Below are 12,662 nucleotides of genomic sequence, written 5' to 3'. Positions count from 1 at the left end.
CCTAAACCTCTGTGCAAAGTGAAACTAATTTATAACAATGTCTTTGGTACGTTTTAATGATTTCGAAATGAGACGATAAAATATAAATATTTTAACCTGGCAATATGCATTTTAATTTTTACAAAATATACATAGCTAAATTATTATTAACGCTGTTAAAACTTATGGATATAATATACACTTGCATTTTGCGGTTTATTACAGTGCGGCGGCGGTGATATACTACAGCAGTCGCTGAGTCGCGGCAGATATAACACAAGTTCGGCCGATTTTTTTCAAACTCAGTCGAATTTATTTCGGTCGCCCTAGGCCGACAGCAGTTTCTAATATGCAATAGACGGCTCAATTTTCACCGTTACTCCTTACTCGTAAGGTTTCAAACGTTAAATAAATATATTAATATGGTATGAGGTTTTTGTTCTTTGTTTATGCCGTGGACGTTCTGTTGAACAATTATTTTTAGAGACGCAGTTGATAAAAGTATACTTCATATTCAATATGTTACCTACAAAGTTACGGACGGAAAAATGTTTTCAAAATATCACATATATAATATATTTTTTAAAAATTGTTGAGACTCCACGGTTTCTACAATATACTAACTAATAATTATAATATATTAGCGATATATTATTGTATTATACTAACTTTTACGTGTCTGAAGCCCTAAAAATGTACTTATAAAATATTATTTTACGGCGCATTTCAGACGGAATGTTACGAATCAAATATAAATTTTATATCCTAATAATATGATACATATTATTAGAGTATACTTATACGAACATCATTTATACCTAAACATCAGATGTTATTACCTCTAATTATATGATGAGAAATTTTCGATTATGTATAGTTTCATCGCTGGTAGATTGATATAACTATATATATTAAAATGACACTATATGATCTTCTCATTGGAAACGTTTTATTATTGTAATGTATAATGGTATAAGCTGTACAGTACATCAGACTATCAAAGTCTGTAAATCGAAAATAAACGAATTCGGTATGCATTCAGCCATTTAGGCACTCCGACACTCGTTGTACTCGTGGTACACGACGCGATATATTATAGCTATGTATTTTATAACTTGTTCGCAAATACCTATAGGGCCGCCGAGAAGAGACATAAATTATTGTGGTCGTAAATTACGGATGGTTCATTGTGATTTCTCGTCGTCGAACCGGACGGATTGTCTACTAAAAATCAATAATACCACTGCCGCTATATGTATACCTGTACAATATTATAATACTGGTTATGCATAAAAATGATATTTTTACGACACAAGTTTGCGCGTTGTTTGGTTGGCTAAGAACATTTTTGATTTTAGAAATGCTTTGGTATAATAGTACCTATTATATACTTTAACACGATTTCAATACATTTTTATTATCAGTTATTACACAGCGTTTCATCAGTTGCTAATATAAATAATATATTACGTATCGACACGGTAAATAAAATGTCACGTTGATCGAGAAGAGACAAATTAGTTTTACAGCTGAAGATTTCAATAATTAATTATAATATAAATTAACGATTTGTCGTCAGCAGTTAGACGCAAATAGACAAAAATCATAAAACGATTTTACAAAAAGGTTAATATAAAAATAAATCTAATTTTTTTCACGATATCTAAATAATTATAATATTTATAAGTATCAACATTTATTTTCCAAAGTGCTAACGAAGTATACAAAATAATAGTTAACGGACTATGATGTGAATAATAACAACCAGTTTTGTGAGTATCAATAATGCTTACAATAATAATTATACTTTATATAAGAAGTATTTAATATACGAACCTATATTACTTATTATTTATGAAAAAATGAATCTTAGATAGAAAAACAGCAGCAGAATTATATGTTATAGTATATTTTTTTTTTCATAAGTGGAAGGAAAATGCCCAACTAGGTAGTTTTAATATTTTAAATGCCGCTATTTTTTTAATTTGATTATATAAGTAGTTTATAAATCGTCACATTGAAATATGACTCAAGTATGCGGTTTGTGGTAATAAATACAACTGTATAGGTAATCACGATAAAACAATTTGGTTCGAGATAATAGCCCCAGTCCGATAGAGAAGTCGGAAGGCGATTAGAGAGAAAAACCGCGCGCGCCACCGAGCCACACATGTGTGCAGTCCGCCCCAGCTACGACCCCGTTCTCATAAATAACTCAACCGCCATCGCCTTGGCAGAGCTACCCTCTCGAGCCGCCCGCGTAATATAATAATAATAATATAATAATTTAATCCGGTGACGGGGCACATAAATTATATACGATCGCGACGTGTATAACATATAGGTATATGTAGTCCTTGTCCGCCGTCAAACGCGGTTTTACCTCGTCGTCGGCGCGACAAATTCAATAACACGCGCGCTTGTTCCGGTCAATATTATAATATTTTTTAGTATTTTTTTTTTTTTTTTTGAATTTTTCTCCCTTACCCCCTTATTCCACTATTGTCAGCGTTCGTATAGCAGTATAGAATACTATATATATATATATATATATCCACGAAAAAGACGTGTGTGGAGAGAGGAAGCTTTTCGTATTAGTTATGCTTAGTTCATACGCTTTATCATAGATAAACGACGATGTCCGATATTTTTCACTATTGGCTCTTATGTTTTCGGAAAGAAATATTAAGCCCTTTCCGTCGTCGTCGTCGTCCAAATTTTGATTGTTCGACGTGATCAGAGTTCCAGATCAGTGTAGGATGTTAAATGATGAGAATTGTTCCATTCGCCAATAACGCTATTAGTGAGTGTACAACTTACTGTAGTAGTGCAGTGTGATTATTAACTCCAAAAAATAATAATATTTTATGAATATCTATAATTTCTAGTGAAATGCTAACTGTGTATATTATATTACTCATACGCTATTATACTATTATTAGGTATATACTGTGTCGGTAAAATAAACGTATCGGTTGTATGAATAAATATAGTATATCGAATAATTATATCACGATAAGTATATTTATAACAAATAAATTAAAATTTTGTTTTATTAAAATATGGACTTATTCGTTTTTGTATAATTTTACTCAAAAATCATTACGCTAAAGTTATAATAAGAACTAGTTATATTAATTATAGCCTAGTTATATTATTATCTCAAACTCTTAAATATTATGTATCTACGACTGACGATCATAGGTAAAAATATTCTTTTTTTTAAGTCTACTAATTGATGTATACTAAAGTTGGTTAAAAAATTAAAACATTTTTTCGATAACTATAATATTATATACAATGAAGAACACAAAAACTGTATAATATTATAGTATTATATTAAACTGTGTGCATCATCGAGCGACGGATGTTAACTATAATGGAGTTCTCAGAACTCTATGTATTGAACGCTGTCGAGAGAGAGATGCATTAAAAACTTTGAACAATCAACGATATGTATAAATGCATATTAAATTCTACAGTATTTAGATGAGTGCTCATCATAAAATTAGCGGAATTTAAAACTAATAATTATATAATAGAATGTATTTTTAATTTACCAATTCTTAGTTGGATACACACAATGCATAATAAAATTAAGTTTTTTTTTTTTTGTCAACATCAATTGTTGTAAAAAAACAGTTTTTTTGCGATTTTGTATTATTATTGTATCCGTTCAAATTTTGATTTCACTTGGCTTATAAAGTTAAAATTGCACTTTAATATTTGAGTAGTAAATAGTAGTAATAAATTTAATATTTGTAATAGATACGAGATATATTATATATTTACATGTATTTATCGTGCTCCTTATACAGTAGAACTGACGATGATTTTAGTTGTTTCATGTCATGTCATAGATTAAATACGAGAGATTTCGTTGATCAATCGTTTTAAAATGTATTATATGATAACGAATACGATAGGACTCAAGTGTGATTATTTAACGAGTTATTAAGTTAAATGTATGTCAGTCTTAACTAATTGATTAAACTTAGTGAACATATTAGTATGAGTTTTTACTAACTTGAACTCTGTATTGAAATTAAGTTTGTGATATTTATTAAAAAAAATTTACTTAACTCATTAATTTGTTCAGCCCATGGTCCGGTATACCTATAACGGGATTTAATGACCAACAACTACTACCTATATAATAGGTGTTCTTGTGTTCTATATTATGTTGTTCGTATAGTCTATTTCATAATGATAATATTATAATTCTGAATATTAAGAATAAATCGTATACCATAATATCCACTCGTAATTGTTTATATTAATCGACCAACACCGTTTTCCGATGAGAATAAAATCTATTACAGTCCGTATTACAACTATTGCCTATATTATACATGCGTAGTTATCAAACCAATAGTGTTGCCAATACCTGCTTGCTATATAGTATGTCGCAATAATACATTATTACATATTGCTATGATAATTTGCCTACTGCGCACCATATACTACGTGTATATATAAATATATGATATGTATACTTACCCCTTGTTATCGCTGTAATCGTTTGCATGAGGATACACCGTAATACACACACACACACACACATATATATATACATATATATGTATATGTAATATGTATTGTACCTATATATGTAGATAGAAATGCCGGAAAATATGTATACGAGACCACTAAACGCGCGACAACTTGGAATTTATTAGCCAAAAACACGTGTGGCACATGTCACGCACGTGACATCTGGTTTTTTCTCTTCCGCGGCGGATGGGGAAATATAAAGTTCAAAAGTTCACTCGACTGCAGCAGAGAGCTACTTTCGGGGATGCGCGTTTCGTTCTGTAACCCCCCCCCCCATACACACACACACCTAACGTCGTCTGTCTAACCCTCCCGACCTGTGACGTTTTCGCAGACGGTTCGTTTACCGCGCGTACACGGCTATTTCCGGGCTGGCTTCCCCCCCGCAGCAGCGCCGTATATGACTAATATATTACACTGCTATATACGCGTATATATAGGTACGGAGTCGCGTTTTTATATATTTTCGGTCTCGGCATTTTGTTTTTCCGTCGTCTCCACTGCCTCCGCGACGAACGGTTCTCACGCAAGAGGGGGATCGAGACGGAGACTGCAGAATAAGAATATTGCAGTCTGCTATACGTTTCGGTTTCCCGCCGCAGCGGTATCCGGGCCACGGGGTTATATTATGGGATGCGAGACGGATGATGAGCAGCCGCCGCCGATTCCGCGGCGCGTGCAATTAACCGCGTGTATTTGGATTTCGCGCGAGTACACACTATATTATTATAGCAGTATATAATAGATACGTCTACGAAGCGCAACACGTGTCGCGGGGCGGTGGCGGCGGAGGCGATAGGGTTCCCACAGGGATGACGCGCGGAAGTAATGACCCGCGGAACGGCGTCACCATCACCGTGGCACCGCGCGGATATAGGAAGTGACTGGTGTATATATCGCGATGATGCTTAGATCACTTCCATCGCTTGCAGTGATTTAATATACATGTATAACGAACGTGAGAAAACTGCAGCGGTTAGAAGCAAAGTCTTTATATTATATACCATGAGTATCGAACAATAATATTACATTGTGTGTGGTAGGTATTCTGTGACATCGGATTCACTGACGATATACATACTGCACGTATACGTCTTTATGTATCAAGCCAATGATAGAACATCGTTATTAAAATGTTTGAGACTAAAACTAGTGACTACTACAAACAATAATTTTTGATTCTGAGCGGAGCGGTTATAATGTATTGATAATACATTGTCAATGACGTGCATGAACTTTGAGGGTAGTTTCTAGTAACGAATCGGATCCAATTGGTTAATCGGTACTTTTGCCGATCGTCACAAGTAAAAAAAAATCTCCCTGAACTTTTCTTCATAATAATCGGGGGAAAACAGAAAAATAAATTAAGGAAAGACGGGAATTTTTAGGCTAAACTAGTTTTTGACAAGATTGATTGAATTTATTTTGCTTTAATTTAAAAACAAATAATAATAAAATAAAAGTGTCTATATTATTATTTTTTATATATTATACTATAATTTTCAAAATATTGTGACTCTTTTTGAGCTATTCGTGGCTATAAGCAATTTTCGATATTTTTTTTTATTTCGGTTTTTATGAATTTTGATAAAAAAATTATTCACTTATGAGTAGTTCACAATGAAACTAAAAAAATCGTACATAACACACATAATTATTACCTAATAGTATTATGGAGTGTATAATACAATTAATTAATGACAATATATCTTTCACAATCCGTATAGATAAATTTAAAAATTGCAGGTTGGTGTTAAATAATATTAGTATTAAAAATAATACCTATACATCGAATAATAATAATAAAAAAAAATTCAAAATGTTTATTTGTTTTGAATCAAAACGAATTGTTGTAACTATCTTAATATAAGTACCGGTTTTTTTTTTATTTTAGCTCACGCAGTCATACGTTTAGACATTATGATATTATATTCTAAGCAACGGGCTTTATTACGCACAAGGCACAACAAGAGATGAGGCGAATGATTTTTTGTGGGCCTCCACGACGGTTAGTATAGAAGTTTAACTGTGTTTACTATGAGCTCTGTACCAGCACTATAACAGGTTATCGGGACTAAACCAGTCTGCACATAAGGTAATGTTGAGCTATTTTTAACCTAAGCCGAAACTTGCATCGGGGTGCACATGATTTTGGCCGTACCAGATGTCAAGTGTATTCAAACGTTTGGTATGAACTCTATAATCTTCTTAAAAAATTAGTTTTTACTATCTTTGATGGTGGAGAGATGTGTTTATGGTTTTTTTTACGTAATTTTACGTGTGTAAAACTAAATAATATATTAAATTATCATAATATTTAAAAATTAAGTATTATAATAAATTAATGAAAATAAAATGAATGTAATGGTATTGAAAAAAAGGAATTAGCCTATCGTATAATATTATGTACTAATAGCAAAATAAATGTTAAACAATAACAAAATACATATTATCATGAAATATACTTAGTGATTTATGCTAATATTTGATAAACCGTATTATTGTTTCGGAATCGTTTTTTGTATACAAATACAATGATATATCATTGAATTTAAATTTAACAAGTCCATTACAGTGACTCATTTTACTTTGACTCACCTAACCTAACCCGACAACTTACTGTACATCAAAGTGATATCCACTTGTCCACCTTTTTTATTATACATTTAAATTGTATAAATATTATTTTGTTATATGAATATTGAATATATTATAAAAAAATATTATGACTTAAATATTGCTAAATGATTTTTATCAATTAATTGATGACTGAAATAAAATATTTTACAGGTTTGACCCTAAGTATTCTTTGCGACAGAACTCATCGAGATGATCTTTTGGAAACTATGGAAATTATGCACGCGCCTTATATAATATTATAACATAATATAATGTTATACACGCAGTAACTAGACTACCGCCATAATATGTGCTTTCTTGCGGTGATCGCAGCTCACGTGCCCGCACATCAATAGGTAAATATTGTATAATCATAAACAATATTCCGCGATATAATACGAAAACGACTGTTCTGCAGTCATCGTCTCCCGGTGGTAGAGAGCTTCACGGAAAAATGGTCGATCGGGCACGTGTGTACGTACAATATTTTAAATTCATATTATATATAACTTTGTAGTTTTGACACGGTTGTGTTATATATTGTCGTATTCGTGTTTTTTCGACCTGAAGAAAGACAATATAAAAAAAATAGTCAAAACCGGCGCAATAATAACGCATACCGGCTTAGATGTTTGATCATTATTATTACTATTATTATTATATTGCACTCGTGTGTTACATTATATACGCCGTCGTAGTTTTCCCGCCGATAAATTCGGAGCGCGAACGCGTCGAGAATGTAATAGTGTTTTGTACGATCCTACTGGGGAAAGAAAACGGAAATAGAAATAAAATCGACTCGTCGAAAAAAAAACCCCCCGATTCTGTCGGTTCTCGTATTGCGGTCGCGTACCGTTCCGTTTGCCCGACCGCATCGCAGAGACTCCGTCGACCTGATGATATATGTATAATATATTATATTATGTGAGCGAGCGTGCGATATATTTCATCGTCGCACACGAACCGGCCGAGTCGTCTGAGTGACAAAAAGCGCCGTAAACCGTAGAATATTTTATGAAATAACGACGACGCGCATAGAATCGATCTGTCGGATAAATGTAAAATTTGGCGAGCTTTCTGCAGACCTTTAAGTATAAGCGTTCCGAAATAATTCCACTCGTTTATTGCTCTGGTTAGCTTTATGCTTTTTGAGATTCTTCAATCCCATTATTTTCCCACGCAATCAAACAGTACTCAATATATATAAACTCAATATGTAATAATACAATGGTATACCTACCTATTAAGATGTTGTGCTTTATATATGACACACACTTAAAGATTTAAACTGTTATATTAATAATATTATAATAATCGAAATGTCACTGATAAATTAATGAATAATAACAGTAGGTACCTATCGATGATTATCAGATGTGAGTGTCGGGTGAACGATATTTCAAGTTTTTGAGTTTAAAATATCAAAATATACCTAGTGAAAAAGAGTTAAACTCACCCTTCTATCAAAGACCTTAAAAAAAAAAATGTAGAGAATAATAATTTATTTTTGTCTCTCGGGGGAGCTGATGGAACTTATACTAAGTAGTTATGGGTTTCGTATTATATAATATTATATAGATACACGTAGGCAACTGCCCTTCGATGTGACATTTCGATAATATCGCAGCACTTTCCGATCGAGTCGTTGACAATACGATGATACGTATATAATGTATATTGACCTTTCGCCAACTGTCAAAATAGAGAAAAGGTCCGTGTTTAAAGGCGAACCGGTATACCGCGAAATCATTTTTTTATTTTTGTTTACAAATTATAATAATAATAACACGTAGGTATAATTGCCGAATACCTTTACAACATTATTGTATATTATAGACTAATATTATACTCTATATCCATCTAGAATTTAACAGAGTTATGCGTTTAAAATGTATTAATTCATAATTATTGCATATAACTTAATTGAATAGTTATTTAATAATATTATAAGATTAGATTAGATTTTTTATTGATCGTTTTTTAAATTATTTTTTTTATTACACAGTATATAAAAAAAACATTTACTCTAAATTCAATTCAATATAAATGTTATATAATTTTAGTTGAATGAAGAAACTTCATCGAAGAAACTTAAGCGTGGGTTGATTTGCTTATTTAACAATAATGCTTAGATAGTTATTATTTTTATATTAGCAAACAGAAAAAAAATTATCTAAGCTCTATAGTCGTATAGGTATAGTAGTATTTTTACAGTCAAATTATTAAAACTATTAACGGATTTTTCTATAAAGTTCTGATTTAATTTCGTTTGCTCGTTTCATATGCATAATATTATATTTTCTAATATCGCTCGGACATAGGAAAGTATGGTAGTATAATATGATGCCTATCGTGTATGATGTTCAGCGCGAAATGTATTGAAATTGAAATTTGTTTAGCCACGTGTGCAGCTGTCAGTCGAACACTGAAATATATATAATTTTTTTTTATTTGAACGCTCGACGGGGGCGCTCGATTTATTATAATATTATATATTAAAGGTAAGCACTTTGAGGTCGTATTCATTAATTCGGGTTTTTACATTTAAAAATAAACAAAATAATAAAAGGCATCGTACTCTTTTTCCCTATTATAACGTACACTGTATAGGTATATATAATACACATAGATATATATTATGCCCACGTGAAACCCGTGGCCGAGATTGCCCCGCGCTCAGCACGATATCGAAAAGCGCACGTACACCGTTTACAATATAATATAATGCACAAGCCGCTGCGCCGTCGCTGTAACCAAAGTCAACAAAGGTTATATGGTAGAAGAAGAGTGTTCGGGTCGAGAACGCAACGGGCAGCGCGAGGATAATTAAAAAGTATATGAGAGCATGGCGGCAGGATAAAGAGTCGACCCACGGGACGGCGACGAGGATTTCGCGGCGGAAAAGCCCCAGAGACCGCGGCGGTAGCGGGTAGTTTTCGGAAAGAGAAAAGCTGTGGTGCAGACGAACCACTCTTTTTGTCCACGGCCTTTTGATGTATTGACGTACGTAATACTCACACACACACACACGCATTTACGACCGGTATTCTCATGTATATTATCGTATAATAGTATATATATATATATATATATATGTATGATAATATATAGAGATCAACCAGTGTTTGCTCAGCCTTTTCATAAATATATTGTTATTACCGCGGTTCCGAACGTTCCGTTTATCCCTCGGTTTTTATTATTATTATTATTATTATTATGTACGACGGTGATGGCTATATCGTCGAGGTTTTGTGGTTTATTTCTCTTTATTCTTTTCGACCGATTTTTTTCGTTTTCTCTTTATTAGTATCCTTCTCTCCTCCCCCGTTCGTTTGGCGTTGTAGGTATAATATAATACGTCTGTGTGCCGGCCAATAACGCCCGTTTAATTACACGAAAAGCCACTACTTCGGTTATAATACACGTACACATAATATTATGTATTTATATGTTGTTAATACGTATTAATTTTTTATCAGCAAACACTCGTGAAAAATAATGTATACGTATTTAAAAACTGAATACAATTTTTTTTTTTTCAGGAAAACGTTGATGTTTATTATGCAGTTCATCTGTGTTATATTTTTATAAGGTTTTTATTCTTATAGTATGACGTTTATAAAAACATACAAAAGTTTTTGAAACTTTTAGATTTTTTCTAGCTTGCATACGACGGGATTCCTAGGTGTGCCTGGTATAATTATTAAGGATTGAGCCAACGTATACAGTTGCAGGAAAGTGATGATTTTAGTCGTAGTGGGAATTGGGCAATGGCGATTAAAAACTAAGTACAGTATACCTCTATTTGTACTGCTCCGTTTTACCGTTATGTTATTGACGTTGTCCTCGAAAGGTTAAGTTTTGATAAAGTGTCGTACCAAGATATTTGGTTTTTGGCGATCGCGGAATTGATTGACTGTTTAATTTGGATTTAAGACCCGTGAATCTTTTTTGTTCTCTTTGGCGATTGAATATTATTTTGCAGCCAATTTTGAGCATTTTCTTTCAATTTCCATTTGTGGAATCAATCTATTGCCGAGTTAATTTGTTTACGTAACTCAATGGCTATTCTTGAACCATTTTAATTGGTATAGTGACGAACCTGCAGTGTATCGTCTGCAAAGAGCGATAGGTTTACGTTCGAATTTAGCGGAATGTGATTTGTGCAGTCTGTGAAATAAACGGAATGGTGAGAGACAGGCATTTTTCTAGAAATTTGCACGTATCGGTTTAGTATTTGATGTCGTGTATTTTATGCCGCGAACAATAAAGGTACTAAAAATGATTTGATGAAAGCTGTGGATAGTGTCAAGTAGGCGGATTTTGCATAGAAATCCGGGATGTTAAACAAAGTCGAATGCCGTCAAGAAAGTAGCTGTCGTGCGTATCTAGTTCGTTGTATGCGTTTACTAAAAGTTAGCCTGTCAGGCCTACTAACCGCGGTGGGTTGTCGAGTGTTGTGTCCGAAATCCATAAGTACCGTTCTTATTGGTCGGCATCGCCAATCGTCGCACACTATGTGCTGCGGAGTACTTCATAATATTATTGTAATTAGTGCAATATTATTGTATACTGTTGCGTGTATTTCGGTGTGGTTAAATGGTTCACAAGAAGACATGCGTCCGTCGTATTCTTTAACATCGCCGTTATCCTAACACGTCGAGTATACAATAATTTATAACGCGTGTACGATAATAACATTATGATTACAGTGTACACACTATGAATTGCTTAATATACGTAATTTATTATCGCGGTGTGTACGATAAAGATGGATAGGGTCGTGTCTTGCGGATGGTGATTGACGAACCGACATCTACTCTCCGCCATCAGCTATGAAGTTTTAAACTATAATAATATATATAATATATTTAACGGTCGTCAATTTTATGGGAATGTGTATAAGATATACGCACAGGTTAGGTAAGGTAACTATAACGTAACGTGTGTGCACGTGTTGATTTTTAGGTATGTGGTACAATAATAAATTACAATATTACAGTTTGCTCTATAGTCGTTTATATTTTTTAATTTCCGGGTTAACGATAGATTATATTTATCTTAACAAACTTTACTTAGGTTAGTTTAGTTACACGCTGACAATAATAAATTAAATCTACGTAGGTAAACATTATTAGGTATATTAATATTATAGAACAAACAACAAATGAAACAACAGTTATTGGAATCAAACTACAATAGGTAATAGAAAATGTATAAAATATCAATTAAAAAATATTATTATATAAAATATGTAAACTTCACTGCATCTACAGTATGTTACAACTTTTTGTAACATGCAATTTAATAGGCACTGTTAATTAATGCGACTTTATTTATTCTATTACTTTCTATTAACTCAATAAAATAATTAACCACTGAAATGTAGTTTAACACATTAGGTACATATTATAGTATTACTATTTAACTCATTGATGTTAATTGTTGACGTTTTTGACAAATTTGTCAACAAAAAATCATGATATTGCATAATCCGACTACGGACAAAA

This window comes from Rhopalosiphum padi, chromosome 2 (genome assembly GCF_020882245.1).
Source record: "Rhopalosiphum padi isolate XX-2018 chromosome 2, ASM2088224v1, whole genome shotgun sequence".
NCBI lineage: Eukaryota > Metazoa > Arthropoda > Insecta > Hemiptera > Aphididae > Rhopalosiphum > Rhopalosiphum padi.
Note: the sequence above shows the minus strand (reverse complement) of the source record.